This window comes from Cervus canadensis, chromosome 2 (assembly GCF_019320065.1).
Source record: "Cervus canadensis isolate Bull #8, Minnesota chromosome 2, ASM1932006v1, whole genome shotgun sequence".
Lineage (NCBI taxonomy): Eukaryota > Metazoa > Chordata > Mammalia > Artiodactyla > Cervidae > Cervus > Cervus canadensis.
The window spans coordinates 64,146,807-64,166,024 of NC_057387.1; the positions used below are offsets into that span (position 1 = coordinate 64,146,807).

At 41.5% G+C, this 19,218-nt stretch overlaps 1 protein-coding gene and 1 pseudogene across 1 annotated transcript in view; one reads left to right on the forward strand and one right to left on the reverse strand.

Annotated features, from left to right (window-relative positions):
- ST6GALNAC5 (ST6 N-acetylgalactosaminide alpha-2,6-sialyltransferase 5) overlaps positions 1–19,218 on the reverse strand; it is a 198,746-nt gene that overhangs the window by 111,784 nt on the left and 67,744 nt on the right. The gene's annotated exons all lie outside the window — the stretch shown is intronic.
- LOC122437363 overlaps positions 2,628–19,218 on the forward strand; it is an 82,782-nt pseudogene continuing 66,191 nt past the window's right edge.

The window sequence follows — 19,218 nt, forward strand, 5'->3', positions numbered from 1 at the left end:
AGGGCTGGGGACCTCAGGAACAAGAGGCCCAGAACAGGCATGTGTCACAGCTAGGAGATGCCTGTCTAGTCCAAGCATTTGATCTTACACATGAGGAAACTGGAGCTCGGAGGGACCAAAGGACTCCTTCAAGGTCACAGAGCTAGTTAGTGGAAGAACTTGGAAGCGCCCCTCCTGGGGTCCCAGCTCACAGCTTCTGCTCCCACTCCAGTCCCACTCACCGTGGGCCAGCATCACGGCTGGCAAGGAGCATCTCTGATGCCAAAGTGAGGTCCAGACAGACACATAATGTCTTCTCCCCTGCTCTCCCAGTTCTCAAATAAAATCTGATTGTTGGAGAGAGCTAAAGTTGGCTTTGGGAAAAACTAATTCCAATTCTTAACTCCCATGAGAACAGTGAAGATTTTTGTCTCTAATGTACAGGCCGTCCTATCCTGGATATGATTAGCAGGGAGCGGTAAGCAACTGGTGCCTCAGAGGCCCTCTTCCTTTGTGGCTGAGCACAGACCCAGCAACACCCCTCAGGATGTGGCTTACAAGAAATGGCAGATATGTTTCCTGGAACATATCTGTCTAGACTCAGATGGCAGCTGCTAGGCCATGAGCTCTAGAGAATAAGCAGTCCAAGCATCAACCTGGCACAAGGCCTGGCAGATGGAAGACATTCAGTATGTTGGTTGGATGAGTCCAAAAAGTGTCACTCATGCCGGTGACCACACTGTCACAGGATATTCAGGAGAATACGAAATGGCTCAGTAATAGCTGCCCTTTAACAAATGAAGATGAGGTTGAAAATGAATCGTCTAAGCTTATGGTTCTTGATATGTTTTTGGAGTAAGGAAATCAGACACATACTTTGTCAGAATCACTGTAGTGGAAATAGTTACGTGGGTGGACGGGAAGGAGAGTAAGAAGTATATTCTTATTTATCATCTTATTTAACTAGTGTTAGCATATATTCTTATTTTAATAGTTTTGTTTCTCTCTTTCCTCACTCATCAGCAACTCAGGATGACCTGGACTTTCTGACACTGGAATCTGGCACCATTCTGCAATTTTGTGCTCTGGAGCTTGATATGAGACCTAAGGCTCTCATTCACTCTCTCTCTTTCTTACTGGCCAGTTTTCTTTCTGTGGTGGGAGGTTGGTTCTGTGGAGAGAAATCAGGGAGCTGACTGCTAAGGTAGGATGAGCTTACAGGAGGCAGAAACCTCTAAGTCCCACTCCATGGCCCCTTGCTGGCCCAAATTCCTTTAGGATGGGATAATGTGGCCAAGTTACAATCAACAAAATGTGGGAGGAATTGTCATGAGGGTACTTCCTGGCCCCCATAGGCACTTGGAACAAACCTTTAGCTCTCTCCTTTTTTTTCTTTTTTAAAGTTTATTCTATTGAAGTATAGTTGATTTACAGTGTTATGTTAGTTTCTGGTATACAGCAAAATGATTCAGTTATATATGTATATATATATGTGTGCATATATATTTTAAAATATTCTTTTCCATTATGAATGGAATTATTGAATGTAGTTATTGAATGAGTTACTGAATGCAGTTCCCTGTGCTATACAGTAGAACCTTGTTGTTCATCTGTTCTCTGCATAAGAGCTTGCATCTGCTAATCACAGAATCCCAATCCATCCCTCTCCCATCATTCTCCTGCCTGGCAACCACACGTCTGTTCTCTATGTCTCTGTTAGCACCCTCTTCTCCTGACACAGCAAGTTTGCAGGCTACAGGATAGAAAAGGGTCATCTGACTCATTTTGGACTTTGAGTGCAGAATAAACCTCAGTGTGTTAAAAAATTTACTTGTTAGGTTTATTTGTTACTGAAGCATAGTCTATCCTGACCTTTCCTCTGATTTATCAAGCCCATTTCATCTGAGGATGACACGTTGGAGGTGGGGGGCAGGCAGGATGCAGGACAGGAGGCTTCTGTGAATTCAACATTTTGCATTTGTTTAGAGATCCTCCTCTGTTTGTCCGATCCTGTTATCGCAAAGATTCGGACCAACTTAACGACTGAACAATTCCTGCTATCCTGCTTAGAAATATGAATTTGTCTGCACAGGATGGAGGGATTTGAGGAGAATTTATACACAAGCCCAAATTTTCTCTTTTGGTCCTAGTTTCCCCTGTGTTCCTTTTTTTTTTTGCTAAAAAACAAAAACAAGCAAACAACCCCCCCCCCCCAAAACCTATTATAAAATAAAAGATAAACTTTCTGGATATTTAAATACTTCAGATGGTAAACTTTCAATAATTTTATAGCTTTTTAATCATCATGCCCTTTTAGCTTTAACAATCCCTCATTTAAAATTACTAATTTTCCTTAAGAAAACAGGGGAAACACTTCATGACATTGATCTTGGCAGTGATTTCACAGACCTGACAACAAAAACATTGGCAACAAAAGCGAAAATAGCCAAATGGAACTACATCAAACTAAAAATTCTTCTGCAGAGCAAAGAAAACAATCCTATCTCCCATCTCATTGTCTTTTTCCTACTGAAACTTTTTATCCCCACTATCTCCCTCTTAGTTACATAACCTCATGATTAATCATTTTAATGTGCAGATTAATTCTGGGTCTTCATGTCCTGTCCTTCGCTGACATAAATGAAGGAATGAAGGAAGAGAAGATACCAATTAAATCATTTACCTCTCCTCTCCCAAGAGATTTTTAAATTAGATATTTCAAGGCAAAGAAATCAAACCCCCTTGCCATTGATCAAGTCATATTAAAGCCTTAGATTGCCACCTGGTACATATTGCTTGACTGCTCAAAATTATGGATTTAGGTCTCTACAAAAAAGGCATCTACTTCAGTTAAGTGTTGGTTCAGTTATGAGCTGACCAAGTACTCCCACGTACCATGTCTGTGTCAGCTAAAGCAGGGACTGCAGTGTCCCTCACAGGGCAAAGGTTCACAGTACAGGTACCCACTTCACAATCCCCAGCTGTAAGGCATCAATTCCTGCAATGGCAGTCATTCAAAATGTTGTAATTAAACCATCATTAATTAGGTCCTAAAACATTCTTATTACTACTAATGTGGTGTCATCACAAAAATACTGCCAATGAATCATCAAATGCATTGAAAACAAAATGTGAAGATGATGATGAAGACTACAATAATTTGTTATCTAGCCTTGATGCAGGTAACATGCATACTTGGTTTTGAATCGATTGTACTGAGATTAAACATGCATGCTATGTTTTAGAAAAATAGCATTTAATGAGCATATAAGGTTACCATATTTTTCAATTAAAAAAAGATACCAACTGAATTTCAGACTACAATACCTGAAATAAAAACTAATTGTCCTCTTGAAAAAATAAAGTTGCGGATTCACTTGAAATAGCCAATGAAATAAATGTCTGGGTCCAAGATGGAGCTACCCCTGCCTGGTATGCCAGGTCAGCAAACTGATAAAGGTAACTTTCAAGTCCAGAGAAAAGTTTCATCTGACCAGAAACACAATGTATCCTGTCAACCAATCCCCACATACCAAGCCAATTCAGGGTTCTGTACGTATTTCCTTTTCCCTTGTTCATTTTCTCTTCTTTATTTATTATTCTTTATCCTATAAAAGCATCCTGCCTTCCAGCCCATAATGAAGTTCTCTGGACCCTGGCAAATGGAGGCTGCTTGCTTCATGAAGTGTTAAATAAAGTTTGTTCGTATCATCTAAATTGTCTTTAATTATTTTAAAAGAGCTTAATCTCTACTTATTTCCTGCCACATGATAGAGGAAATATGTTTTTAAAGCTACAAGATACAATTTCTAGGTCAGAATTATTTATATTATAATCAACTTAGATATATAAAATATTATTCATCCTAACCTTCAGTTAATGTCTAATAAAAATAGGCAAATTCATTTTTATGGAATTGAGCTGCAGATGAATGGATAAGAAAGCAGTGGTATATATACACAATGGACTATTACTCAGCTATTAAAAAGAATACATTTGAATCAGTTCTAATGAGGTGGATGAAACTGGAGCCTATTATACAGAGTGAAGTAAGCCAGAAAGAAAAGCACCAATACATATATATGGAATTTTTAGAAAGATGGTAATGATAACCCTATATGTGAGACAGCAAAAGAGACACAGATGTATAGAACAGTCTTTTGGACTCTGTGGAAGAGGGTGAGGGTGGGATGATTTGGGAGAATGGCACTGAAACATGTAAGTTATCATATGTGAAATGAATTGCCAGTCCAGGTTTGATGCATGAGACAGGGTGCTCGGGGCTGGTGCACTGGGATGACCCAGAGGGATGGGATAGGGAGGGAGGTGGGAGGGGGGTTCAGGATGGGGAACACATGTACACCCATGGCGGATCCATGTCAACGTATGGCAAAACCACTACAATATTATAAAGTAATTAGCCTCCAATTAAAATAAATAAATTTATATTTAAAAAGAGGCAAATTCAGGAATTCTGGGCATGATTTCATTTTTATTCTCATTACTGTCTTGCTAATAAATGTGTGTGTGTGTGTGTGTGTGTGTGTGTGTGCTCAGTCGCGTCCGACACTTTGTGACTCCATGGACTGTAGCCTGCCATGCTCCTCCCTCCATGGGATTATTCTGGCAAGACTACTGGAGTGGGTTGTCATTTCCTTCTCTAGGAGATCTTCCTGATCCAGGGATTGAATGCAGGTGTCCTTTGTCTCCTGCATCGGCAGGTGGATTCTTTACCACTGAGTATCTGGGAAGCTCTGTTGCTAATAAATACAGTTATGAATTTTAATTGTTCCCCAAGGTTAGAATCATGGATAATTGAGTAAGCAAAACTGTGTCTGAGTTTGGATCAAAATTCTACAGGCCTAGAATTTCATAAGAGGAACTGGACTCAGCTAGCACTTTAGAAACCAGGTCGCCCCAAAACCGAGTTCCCCTGACAAGTATGATTAACCTCTCTATCCAAAACCTAATTGCCTTTCTTGTCCGGCTCCTGTTCCCCTCAGGATTGAGAAGCATCAAACAAAAGGGGTGATTGAAATTGAACAGGACTCTGTGAGTCCCTCCCGTGTACAAAAGCCCCTGTGTATCCCCCACCTTTTCTTGTTTATAGAAAAAGATTCTACTCTTCTATGCCTTACTTGAGTTTCAAAGAGCAGACTCAGATGGTTACTAATTAGAGAAATGATGATATGCAGAAACAAAGGAAAAGCAATTAAGAAAGATAGCTTGAACAATAGTTCAATGATAGGACAGTCTTCCTCAAGGAATATACACAGCAATCAGATGCATACCTTTGGGTTGTTATGCAGAAACTAAGACCCCTGACCAGGTACAGGATGGTGATTATATGCTGATCTCAGTCTGGTTGGAACCTGAAAGTTGATGACTGAGGTTCCTGAAATACCACCTTGTCACCTAACCACCACCACCCAGTCAAAGGAAAGTCATGCACCCTGCAACCCTCACTCCAAATACTGCATTTAAAAACCCTTCCCTGAAAACCATAGGGGAGTTTGGGTCTTTTGAGCATGAGCTACCAGTTCTCCTTGTTTGGTGCACTGCAAATAGACACTGTACTTCCTTCACTGCAACTTTGTGTCAATCGATTGGTTATGCTGGGTAGCAGGCAGGTGAACCCAAGTTTAGTTCAGTAACACTTCCACACACGAATTTATATCTACTTAATTTTATAATTTGGTAGGAGACCAACCTATCCATTCAGGGGTAGGCACACCCATTTGAAAATAGTTGTTAACATGTTCAAAAAAATACATGTGTGCTTATCGTTGTGTACATTGAATGCACCATTAAATTTAGACACAAAAATGAAAAATCTGAAATCACTTAAATTCCTAGGTAAAGTCATTTAAAATATTAAAATTAAACAACTTAAACTTTTTATCATCCACAAACCATTCTGGCCCACTCTTGCAAAAATAGCTCACAAGGCAATTTGGGTTGGAGGCATTTTTCTTCTTTAACTCTTCCAAGTGCAGCTTTGAATTAGCATGTTCAATAAAGCAAGTAACACTTCCACTTGATTGCTTGAAACCATTCTTGACCCTCATTTCATTCTAGTTGGAGGTAATTACTTGCTGCTAATGCAAAGTGCTAAAGACAGCCTTAAATTCTGTTGAATTATTATGTAGATTGGGAATCAGACCTCTCCAATTTTTCTCTTAAAACAGCACCATAACTCTAATTTCTACTTTGTCAGACTCAAAAGTCAACCTACTTTGAGTGAAAACTTCTTACTTAAAATAAGATATTGATCTTGGACCTGGTGGGAGAAATGGGTGAAATTCTTTGGAAATGAAGCCAGGAGTGAATGTCAGTAATAGGAGAGGTGAAGTATATACTTTCAGGATCTAATACACATCAGCTTTTATCCTTTTTTTTTTTTTCAAACTTGTGGTACTGAAAATACAAGACTGCATAGGCAATCTAAGTAGCAACTCCAAATGTAATCAGAGTCACTGATAATTTTGTTGTTTTATCTGAGTCTAGATGAAAACTCTGAATATCAACTCATTTAAATTCAAATCAATCATTGCTGTATACTAAGACGTCATCTCTGGATTAAAAGTATTTACGGTAAAATGGAACAGGGTTTCTCTTTGCCACATTCCTGGAATCAATAAAAAAAACAACAGTAAAAGGCATTTTTTTTCTGTGAATACCTAAATGACTTCATAACCATTACTCCACTCAGGAAAAATGATTCTTATAGCACAGTGAGGGGGAGAGAATGCTTGGCTTCTATTAAGACTCATGGAGATTGGGATGCAAAGTTCAGTTGTCAGGAAAGAAGCAGTTGCCACAAGCCTGGAGAACTGGAGGAAAATTTACTAATTAGTTTTTCCTAAACCAAGAAGCTTGCTGTTTTACTCTCCTTCCTTCATTAAAAGTAAGGCATAGGATCATATACCTAACAAGGATAAATGAACTATCTTCCAAAATTAAAAAAGATGACAAGTGCAATAGCATAACCTTAAATATACGGGGTTGTGCATTCTTTACTTTAAAATTTAAGTCTACAAAATGTTGAAAACATCACACTTGAAAAATTGGGACTGGCGGGAGATGATTTATCAACTCCATTCCTCTGGGGAGGGCAGGCCCCAAGCACATTTCCTAAGGCATCCCTACTATTTTCTGTTTTCTAAAATTATGCTTCTGGTCTAATCAAAATACTACTTTGACACAGACTTTTTAATCTTCCTTTTTTTCTTCCACAAAATCACCTCAGGTATCACAAATCCACTTTATTGGAAACCATAATCTTGTACTTAAAGAACAACTCAGTGTTAACCCCAGGCCCTCGGGACACCTTTAATCAGGTTTAGGTGAGTCCTGATATCTTAGAATGCCTGATGGGGCTTAAGTCAGTAAGGAGGGTTTTATAGACCCTCTCTGTGTAGGGCCCACACTCCAGCCACTTTACCCTGTGACTGGCATGGCCCTGGCACTTCTGCTGGGTCAGGAGGGAATCCACCCGTCCCGGTTTCCCAGGAGAACCACTCCAAGCAGGGCCCAAGCTGCCCAGCACCCCCAAGGCAGGAGCGGCACCATCTGTCTTGAGCTTCCAGGTCTCTCTCTTTTTTTTTTTTTTTCAAAAGATCATCAGATGTTCGCCTAAGTTGGTTTTCCTCAATTCGCTAAGCTTCAAATGCAAGGAAAAGACAATTTTTCCTCAGGTGAATTCTGGGGAGAAAAAGCTATAACTTTAGATCCAATGCTGATCTGAAAACAAATGCTGGGGAAGACAAACTAGGGGAGAGGAGCAGAGAGCAATTTCCAAGGAAAATCAGCATCATTAGGCTGATGCTAAAATCTCCTGTGAACCTTAAAGCCTACCCTTAATGAAGGAAGCTGCTTTCTAGGGAATGTGCTAGCTTACATCCGCAAATGAATTCGTTTGGAAGGATGGTTTTTCAATTTACAATTCACTCATCCATTCATTTGTTGGTCAGTGAGTACATATTGGATACTTGTATTTGCCAGACTCTGTGTAAGGCCCTGGGGATACACAGCAAGCAAATGGACAAAAATCTCCACCTCCGTGTGGCTCACATTCTCATGGGTGAAGAGAGGGTTCAAAATAAACAATTAGAGGAATAAGTAAAGAAAGATAGAAAGGGGGAAATTTAATTTATTCTTGGTACATTAAATACTTTTCGATCTCAGCCTTTTGGGCTTGTAATTAAACAAAAATTCTCTGCTAAACAAAGCTTTCTATTTTTCATAATGAATATCACATTTCTTAGCTCCAGATCATCTTGACCTATAAACTACTAGCTGTGAAAGTGACCCGATGGCCATCTATTTCTCCCTTTTAAAAAATGAAAGCAATTGCACGGGAATTGTTGCCAGTGTTCTCAGACAGAACCAGAACACATTTACTTCTGGATTTCTGGCCCCCTATATCAGGGGAAGCACATGTGCACCCTACCAGGATGAAACCTCTCGCCTTGGGCAGCCTTAGGGTAAGAGAAGCAGCAGCGGGGACACACAGGACTCCTTGCTTTTGATCCATCTACACTCAAAACTCTTGTTTTCCTCAGCACGTGACCACGAAATGAATTACCTGCTGGACACCCACAATCCTCCTGTTGCACCCTGTGTGTGCAAACTCACACCCTACTTTTGTTAAAGAACACAGTAGTCAGGTACACTCCAGAGAAAGTCCACACCATTTGAAATGTGTGTGACCGGAATCTTGGCAGCTATCATGTCTTCATATTTTGGAACTGGTTTCCGTAAGCTAGATGTAATATCTTGTCACAACAATGAATGAAAAGCATTAATTATCTACTAAGACGTCAGGGGAAAGAAAAAAAAAAAAAACTTACAGTTAAATTCTCATGTTACTTGTGTCTGATGATTCATGGTTGGAATTAGATAGCCTTCTCCCCAACCTGCTGGAACAGCGGTCCCCAATCTTTTTGGCACCAGGACCAGTTTCGTGGAAGACAATTTTTGCACAGACTGGGGTGGGAAGGGGGATGGTTTTGGGATGATTTAAGCATTTTATATTTATTGTGCACTTTATTTCTATTATTATTACATCAGCTCCACCTCAGATCACCAGATATCAGATCCTGGAGACTGGGGACTCCTGTGCTAGAAAGTTGTGGTGTTGAGGGAACCTGGGTTTAGAAGTACTTTAGGACTGCCTGCTGTAGGCACTGTTATTATGTTGATGATAATGTGAACTTCTCAGCATGGGAAATTATATGACACAAAGATAAAATCAGATTTATTTTAGAAGGAGCTGTCAAGTAACTTTACTGAATACTGCCGGTTACATGTTCAGTGCAAACCACTGAGCACAACACTGTATATTTAAGAAGGAACAGAGGTAGTAAGTATCTAAGCGGCTTGTGTGCTACAAGAAATTACACAACGTCTTACCCATCACCCAAGCTCACAGAGTTGATAATCCTGACGTTTGGTCAGCCACAGTTTCTGTAATTTGCCTCCAACTGCTACTTAACTAAAGTTGTGCCCAGTAATGACAATTTTTAGTTAACACTCACAATAAAAATGCTAATTTTTTGAGGCTCCAAAAAAAGTTTTCAGTGAATCTCTACAAGCATAACTAAGTTCTAGCCATCCAGTGAAACCGGCTATGATTGTCAGACCTACGATTTTTGTGTTTGTGTTTTATTTTTGTTATGAACCCCAAAAGACAGGTGACAGAAAGGTGAGGAGCCAGAGAAGGCAAAATGGATGCACTCCAAAGCTTGTAACTAAGGTTGGCATGAAAGCGAAAGGTGTTTGCAGCTGCCACTACGGTATGGACCTTACCGTCATTTTCGTTGAACTTGATTGAGATGAGGGAGTTAGAAGAGAGGCAGCATGGGTCCAGCAGACCTTTTCCAGCTGCAGCAAAAGACCAGATTTTAATTCCCAGTTTACCTCTTACTATGTAACTTGCCCAAGTTATTATATTTCTAAGGATCTCAAGTTTCATCACCCTGAAGGAGCCAGGTGACATCGCTTCTAAGGTCCCTTCCATTTAATACAGGTTTAAAATAGTCTGTCATAAAAAGCACAGTAACATGAGTTTGTGTGAGCTAACATTTATTCATTTTTTTGTATGTACAAGCACCACATTGTGCTCCATTATATCAGTCTTATTTATTTATGAAGACTTGGAGAGTCTCCCCTAAGATGGTGGAGGAACAGGACGGAAGACCACTTTCTCCTCAACAAATTCATTGAAAGATCATTTGAACGCTGAGCAAATACCACAAAACAACTTCTGAATGCTGGTGGAGGACACCAGGCACCCAGAAAGGCAGCCCATCATCTTCAAAAGGAGGTAGGACAAAATATAAAATAGAAAAAGAGAGACAAAAGAGTTAGGGACAGAGACCCATCATGGGGAGGGAGTTGTAAAAGAGGAGAAGTTTCCAAACACCAGGAAACCCTCTCATCAGTAGGTCTCTGGGGAGTTTTGGATTCTCAGAGGGCAACATAACCAGGAGGAAAAAATAAATAAATAAAACCCACATATTACATGCCTAACTGCAACTCCCAGCAGAGAAGTAGCCCAGATGCTAGCGTCCGTCACCAGCAAACAGGGCTGAACAGGGAGGCGCGGGATGCATTGTTTAGGGTAAGGACCAGGCCTGAATGCCCTGAGGACAATCTGAGTGAGCTAATATCAGATAGCAACCCAAACCATGGGATAGCCAGAGGGAGAGAGAGAGAGGAAAAAAAAAAAAAAAAGGCGAAAGTGCGCGCGAGAACTTTTCCCAAAAAGCTCTAACCTAAGGCACTGCCAGGCTGCAAAGGACTGGGCGAATACAAGAGGAGAGCTAGCTGGCAGCGGACTGGCCCATCCCCCTCTGGAGGATGGGAGGCAGGTGGGCGACAGCTAGAGCCGGAAGGCTAGGGGCAAACTCGGCCCCAGAGATGGCATCCCCTACCAAACTGCGAGCAGGCTCCCAGTTGCTAACCAAGTCTTCCTGGGATCCTGGACAGTTGACATCTGCCAGGAAGGTCGCAGCCAGAGATCAGCTCCTCAGAAGAGACACACGGCACACCTGAGACGGTGCTCCTGCTGCGCACCCAGGAAACCAAGTGGCCGGGACTGGGGAGGTGATAAGATGCACTGCACTTGGGGAGAGTGACCTCGCCAAGCATCTGGTCACCTGAGCTGCTTGGCCCTGGGAAGGGCACAAAATGCAGGCCCAACTGAGTCTGCGCCTTTGTGGAGTACCCAAGAACCTGAACCTGAGCAGCATAGATCTGAGAAGTGCACACAACCCAGGGCTCGCCTCAGACAGTTCCCTGCAGAGCAATCTGGAGCCTGAGCAGCGTAGTCTGGGAAAGCACACACGCTGTGAGCGGGGGCAAACCCAGTGTGACCCAGACTCTGAGAGCACTCCCCACGCACGCCAGTGATATTTGTTTGCAGCGTCCCTTCCTCCCCGCAGCACAACTGAACAAGTGAGCCTAAATAAGTGACCACTTTCACCCCCTTGTGTCAGAGGGGAAGTTAGATACTGAAGAGACTTGCAAACAGAGGAAACCAAAATAAACATAGAAGAGGGAGCAGCTTTGGAAGTGACGGGTGCAACAGATTAAATCCCTGTAGTTAGCACTGGCTACACTGGAAGGGACGTATAGACCTTGAGAAGAAGTGTAAGCTGGAACAAGGAACTATCTGAAACTGAACTGACCCCATACTGCCCTCAACAGCTCCAGAGAAATTCCTAGATATATTTTGCTATTATCATTTTTAATTTTTTAAATTAAAAAAATTTTAAGTTCTTTATTACTCCTTTAATTTTCATTTTTAAAACCTACTATTATGTTGCAAGAAAAAAAGACACTATTTTTAAAGCAAATTTCGTATTTTTTAAAATAACTTTTGTGATTTTGTTTTATTTGTTTTTTTTAATATTGTATTTTTGAGAGTCTAACCTCTACTCTAGATTTTTAATCTTTACTTTTTGGTATTTGTTATCAATTCTGTACCTTTAAGAATCCAATCTGCAGTACCCATTTTTACTTAGAAGTGTGATTACTGGCTTGGTTGCTCTCTCTCCCTTTGAATCTCCTTTTTCTCCCCTAGGTCACCTCTATCTCCTCCCTCCCCTTCTCTTCTCTACTTAACTCTGTGAATCTCTTTGGGTGTTCTGGGCTGTGGAGAGCACTTAGGGAACTGATCACAGGCTAGACTGGTCTCTCTCCTTTTGATTCCCCTCTTTCTCCTCCTGGTCACCTCTATCTCCCTCCTCCCTCTCCTCTTCTCCATGTAACTCTGCGAACCTCTCTGGGTGTCCCTCACTGTGGAGAATCTTTTCACCATTAACCTAGATGTTTTATCATCGGTGCTGTATAGATAGAGAAGTCTTGAAGCTACTGTAAGAATAAGACTGAAAGTCAGAGGAAGGAGGCTTAAATCCAAAACTTGAGAACACCATAAAACTCCTGACTCCAGGGAACATTAACTGACAAGAGCTCATCCAAAAGCCTCCATACCTACACTGAAACCAAGCTCCACCCAAGAGCCAACAAGTTTCAGAGCAAGACATACCACGCTAATTCTCCAGCAACGCAGGAACATAACCCTGAACACAAAAATACAGGCAGCCCAAAGTCACACCAAACCCATAGACACCTCAAAACTCACTACTGGACACTTCAGTGCACTCCAGGGAGAAGAGATCCAGCTCCACCCACTGGAACACCGATGCAAGCTTCCCTAACCAGGAAACCTTGACAAGCCACTCGTTCAACCCCACCCACAGGGAGGAACCTCCACAATAAAGAGGAACCACAAACTTCCAGCATACAGAAAGGCCACAGAGTTAAGTAGAGAAGAGAAGGGGAGGGAGGAGATAGAGGTGACCTAGGGGAGAAAAAGAAGATTCAAAGGGAGAGAGAGCAACCAAGCCAGTAATCACACTTCTAAGTAAAAATGGGTACTGCAGATTGGATTCTTAAAGGTACAGAATTGATAACAAATACCAAAAAGTAAAGATTAAAAATCTAGAGTAGAGGTTAGACTCTCAAAAATACAATATTAAAAAAAACAAATAAAACAAAATCACAAAAGTTATTTTAAAAAATACGAAATTTGCTTTAAACAAGATGAAAAGGCAGAGAAATATTCAGCAGGTAAAGGAACATGATAAAAGCCCACCAAACCAAACAAATGAGGAGGAGATAGGGAGTCTACCTATTTATGAAGACTTCAGGGCCTAATAATCATAACAATACTGACAACAACTAGCATTTATTGAACACTTATTTCATGCCAGGTTTTATACTAATGGGTTGACTTTACCTGAACTCAGAAATCCCTCTTCTCTAATATGTGGTCACCACAGCCACATCTTCTGTATCTTGTCTCCAACTGCTCTTTAAATTAGAGCTGTGCCTAGTAATAGCAACTGTAACCAATACTCATAGTTAAATTGCTAATTCTATTACATGCCTCAAATATAAGTTTTAGTGAACTATACACGTGTAACTAACCTACAACTCAGTGAAGCTGGCTGTGGGTGCCAGTCTTATGATTTCTGAGTTGTACATGCATTTGCATGTACATAATTAAATAATCACAGTGACACTATGAAAGTGGTACTCAGATTATTCTCAGTTTCAGATAAGGAAGTGGAGAGGTTAATTAACTTAAGCAAAGTCATTCAGCAGGTAGGTGGCAGTTAAATCCCGGGTCTTCCATTCACTGGAAAATAAATTCCATGATGGTAGCAACCATGTCTGTCTCGTTTGCCTCTGCCTCTCCAGTGCCTACAGCAGGGCCTGACATATAGCAGGTGATCAATAAATACATGTGGAATGAGTGAAGGGTTAACTCTTACCCCTTACTCTCAACCACACTGCCAGATACATCACATAGTCAGCCCTCCCAGTGATCTTGTAAGAGACAGCAAGGACGGCCCTAGTGGTGAGCACAGGTAGATTAGCATCATTTCTTTCATCTCTGCTCCTGGAAAACCAAGTGAAACTGTGCATATTTTGTTGGCCTTAAGACCCTTCCTTTTGCACAAAGGATGATAGAACTGTGGAGTATTTGTGTCAGGGAGCCCAAGTGGATGAGCCTGCTTCCCTTGGCCTTTGCTCTGGAAATGGTATTCCCATTGACAATGGGTCCTGATTTTGTAAGGAAAAGTCAGCTGGTTGATTAGTTGTATGAGTGACCATCTCTTGTAGGAGTTCTGATTCGTTTTCATCATGCCTCTGCCTTTGGACCATGAATAAGATTGTCTTGCTTTTCTATCACCAAAACTGTTTACCTGTTAATATATTTCCAGCCCTAACAGAAGAGAAATGAGAAGGGAGATGGCTTGAGTGTGCCAGTGACACTCAACTTGCTATCACTAGTGCTGAGCAGGGCCATCCATCCCTTAAGAATTGACAGAGTGTCCCTGAGATAAAGTAGACGCTCTGGCTGAAGCCACGAGTGCTCAGAGTCAGCCATGTCCATCTAGAACACAAGAAAGCAAAGGCAGCCTCCTGGAGGAAGGATTTGCTCCCAGTTGAAAACATCTGGCTCTGTGGAATCCAAGAGGGTTGATTGTTTAGTAAATATTTCATTAGGAACATCAGCTATGGAATTTGGATGCTTAAGTGTTGCAGATAATTAAATGTAAATAATTAAAAATTAATAACGTTTGAAATATTAAGCATAATGAGGCAGCCGGTATCATATAAGAAGGGATCCACTCATCCTGAAGATTTGCTGGCCGCCTTCAGGGCTGGGTCACAGCAGAGATGGCTTGCCTCAGTTCCTGATAGTTTCAGGGATGCAGCGCTCCACTCCAACTTGGCAAAAGGCACTCACTACCAACAGATGTCTTCTGGTCCACACCACTGTAGTATGCAGATCTTTCCAAAGGCTCTATCCAGAGCTGTCACTGGGGTGTGTGTGAGCGGGGGCAGGGGAGAGCCTGTAAACGTACTGCCAGAAATCACACTCGCAGTCAGAAGGTGCTAGAACTGAAACAAAGATGAATCCACATTTGTTTAGTGAATTATGTAATGGAAATAAGCTCCCTGGAGAGTTGTTCCATTTAGTCTTTTCTCTTGCTCTCGCTCTCTCATCTTCAATCATTTCCCTATTCCTCCCCAGTAGCTACTTCTCTTCATTCTAAAAATAATATGCTCAAGTGTTCCTCCTCGTACAAAGAGAATTCTCTCAACGTGTCTCCCTGTAAAAGCCTCTCCGCTCTCTTTTCTTTCCTCATCAAATTTCTTGAAAGAGTGGCGCACATTCCCTCCTCCCTCTCCGCAGCCCTGCTTCCCTGGTGTGGCAGCCTGACCCTGCCATCACCACGCCACACACAAGCTGCTCCCAGCAGTCACTGATGCTGTACTGCCCCATAAATCTAATGCTTTCTCTTTTTAAATATCTTTTTTAATTTATTCATTTCTTTATTTTTCTGACTGCACTGGGTCTTTGTTGCTGCATGTGGGTTTTCTCTAGTTGTGGCGCATGGGGGTCTACTTGCAGTACACAGGTTTCTTATTGAGGTGGCTTCTCTTGTTGCAGAGAAGGGCTCTAGGGCGTGTGGGCTCAGTAGCTTTGGCACATGGGTTTAGTTGCTCTGCAGCATGTAGAATCTTCCTAGACCAGGGATCAAACCCATGTCCCCTGCATTGGCAGGTGGATTCTTAACCACTGGGTCATCAGGGAAGTCTCAATGATCTATTAAGACTTCTCCATAGCATCTTATATTTGCAACTCTATTTTTCTGAAATCATTTTCTCCTCTGGTTTAAGCTCTAACATTTTCTCCTGATGCTCCATCTACCTCTCTGGTGACCAGTGTTTAGTTCCTGGCCTGCCCTCAAAGGTGAGCTTTTCCCCTACATTATTTTCTTCTCTATACAAGGGCCTGCAAATGCAAGTCCAACAGAGAGAAAGCCAGAAATATAAACACATGAAATAGATGGGCTAGGAGGGGTATAAGACAGTAGGGAGTGGTGCGGTCTGTGGTAAATGGATATTGTATACCCTCATGCTAACGGCATTCAAAATGGGATAGAGTCATTTTCATCTCTTCGGCAGCCTTACCAAAAGCAATGAATTATAAGCATAACTATTAATAGTCAGGTAGGACAGAGGAGAAAAAGGCATGATTCTTTTATGCTCTCTTCTAGTAAAGATGGGACTGATATCAGTATTAGGGATAGTTGCTGTTGGTTTTCTATTGGTTTTTCTTGTCATGGTACACAAAGAAGTAACAGCAACTGAGCACAAAGTACCTTGACCAGCTGAATGCACTCATTTTCTGTTTTTCTTTGCTTGTTGGGTGTTTGTCTTAGTACACTTGCCCTTTCTTTCTTTTCTTTTCTTTTTTTTTTTTTTTACACTTGCTCTTTCTTCTTCAACTCATCAGACTCAACTCTTCCTCACACCACCTTCTATCAAGTTGTCAACCACTCTCTTTAAAAAAAAAATTATTGGGGGTTTAACATGGTTTTAGACTATGAATGAAGGAAAATATTTGCAAATTATTCAGCAGATAAGAGGTTAATATCCAAAATATATAAGGAACTCATACAACTCAACAGCAAAAAAACCTGAAACAATCCAGTTAAGAAATGGGCAGAGAAAATGAATAGGCATTTTTTGTTTTTGTTATTTTCAGAGGAGATCTACAAATGCTAACAGGCACATGCAAAAGTGCTCGACATCACTAATCAGTTGAGTTCAGTTCAGTTGCTCAGTCAAGTCCGACTCTTTGTGACCCCATGAATAGCAGCACGCCAGGCCTCCCTGTCCATCACCAACTCCTGGAGTTTACTCAAACTCATGCCCATCGAGTCAGTGATGCCATCCAGCCATCTCATCCTCTGTCATCCCCTTCTCCTCCTGCCCCCAATCCCTCCCAGCATCAGGGTCTTTTCCAATGAGTCAACTCTTCGCATCAGGTGGCCAAAGTATTGGAGTTTCAGCTTCAGCATCAGTCCTTCCAATGAACACCCAGGACTGATCTCCTTCAGGATGGACTGGTTGGATCTCCTTGCAGTCCAAGGGACTCTCAAAAGTCTTCTCCAACACGATAGTTCAAAAGCATCAATTTTTCAGCACTCAGCTTTCTTCACAGTCCAACTCTTACATCTATGCATGACCACTGGAAAAACCATAGCCTTGATCAGACAGACCTTTATTGGCAAAGTAATGTCTCTGCTTTTTAATACACTGTCTAGGTTGGTCATCACTTTCCTTCCAAGGAGTAAGTGTCTTTTAATTTCATGGCTGCAGTCACCATCTGCAGTGATTTTGGAGCCCCCAAAAATAAAGTCTGACACTGTTTCAACTGTTTCGCCATCTATTTCCCATGAGGTGATGGGACCAGATGCCATGATCTTAGTTTTCTGAATGCTAAGTTTTAAGCCAACTTTTTCACTCTCGTCCTTCACTTTCATCAAGAGGCTTTTTAGTTCCTCTTCACTCTCTGCCATAAGGGTGGTGTCATCTGCATATCTGAGGTTATTGATATTTCTCCCGGCAATCTTGATTCCAGCTTGTGCTTCTTCCAGCCCAGCGTTTCTCATGATGTAGTCTGCATATAAGTTAAATAAGCAGGGTGACAATATACAGCCTCGACGAACTCCTTTTCCTATTTGGAACCAGTCTGTTGTTCCATGTCCAGTTCTAACTGTTGCTTCCTGACCTGCATATAGGTTTCTCAAGAGGCAGGTCAGGTGGTCTGGTATTCCCATCTCCTTCAGAATTTTCCACAGTTTATTGTGATCCACACAGTCGAACGCTTTGGCATAGTCGATAAAGCAGAAATAGATGTTTTTCTGGAACTCTCTTGCTTTTTCGATGATCCAGTGGATATTGGCAATTTGATCTCTGGTTCCTCTGCCTTTTCTAAAACCAGCTTGAACATCTGGAAGTTCTCGGTTCACATATTGCTGAAGCCTGGCTTGGAGAATTTTGAGCATTACTTTACTAGCGTGTGAGATGAGTGCAATTTTGTGGTAGTCTGAGCATTCTTTGGGATTGCCTTTCTTAGGCATTGGAATGAAAACTGACCTTTGCCAGTCCTGTGGCCACTGCTGAGTTTTCCAAATCAGGGAAATGCAAATCAAAATCACAAATTATCACCTCACACCTGTCAGAATGACTGTCATCCAAAGGACAAAAAATAACAAGTGTTGGTGCTGCTGCTAAGTCACTTCAGTTGTGTCCGACTCTGTGTGACCCCATAGACGGCAGCCCACCAGGCTCCCCCATCCCTGGGATTCTCCAGGCAAGAATACTGGAGTGGGTTGCCATTTCCTTCTCCAATGCATGAAAGTGAAAAATGAAAGTGAATTCGCTCGGTCGTATCCGACTCTTAGCGACGCCATGGACTGCAGCCTACCAGACGCCTCCATCCATGGGATTTTCCAGGCAAGAGTACTGGAGTGGGGTGCCACTGCCTTCTCCAAGTGTTGGTGAGAATGTGGAGAAAACAAAATGCTTGTGCACTGTTGGTGGGAATGTAAGATGGTGCAACCACTGTGGGAAACAGTGTCAAAGTTCCTTAAATATTGTTTTGGTATTTATTTGGTAAACAAAATTACCAGATTTTCTAGCAATCCTACTTCTGGGCATATAGCCAGAGGAAATAAAAATAGGATATCAAAGAGATAAACACATTCCTATATTCACTGTAGCATTATTCACAATAGCCAAGTTATGGAAACAGCCTAAATGTCCATCAACAGATGAATGGATAAAGATTATATGGAATATATACACAGTGGAATATTATTCAACCATGAGAAAGGAAATCCTGCCATTTACAACAGCATGGATAGAACTCGAGGGTATCATGCTACATGAAATAAGACAGAGAAAAAGAAATACTGCATAATGTCACTTATAAGTGAAACCTTAAAAAAAAATAAAGCCAAGCTCTTATAAACAGAGTAGAAAAGTGGTTGCCATGGGCTGGGTGGTGGTGGTGGGGGAAACAAGAAATAGCTTGTAAAAGGGTATACATTTTTAGCTGTAATATCTATAAGACTTGAGGCGCTAATGTAAAACATCATGACTAGGGACTTCCCTAGTAGTCCAGTAGTTAAGACTCCACACTTCCAACGCAGGGGATGTGGGTTCTATCCCTGATTGGGGAACTGAGATCCCACATGGTATGCTCAGACCCTATGTATCAGGAGACAAATAAACAAACCAAACCCAAATCAAAACAAACAAAAAAAGTAGTAGTTACATTTAGGACTTCCCTGGTGGCAC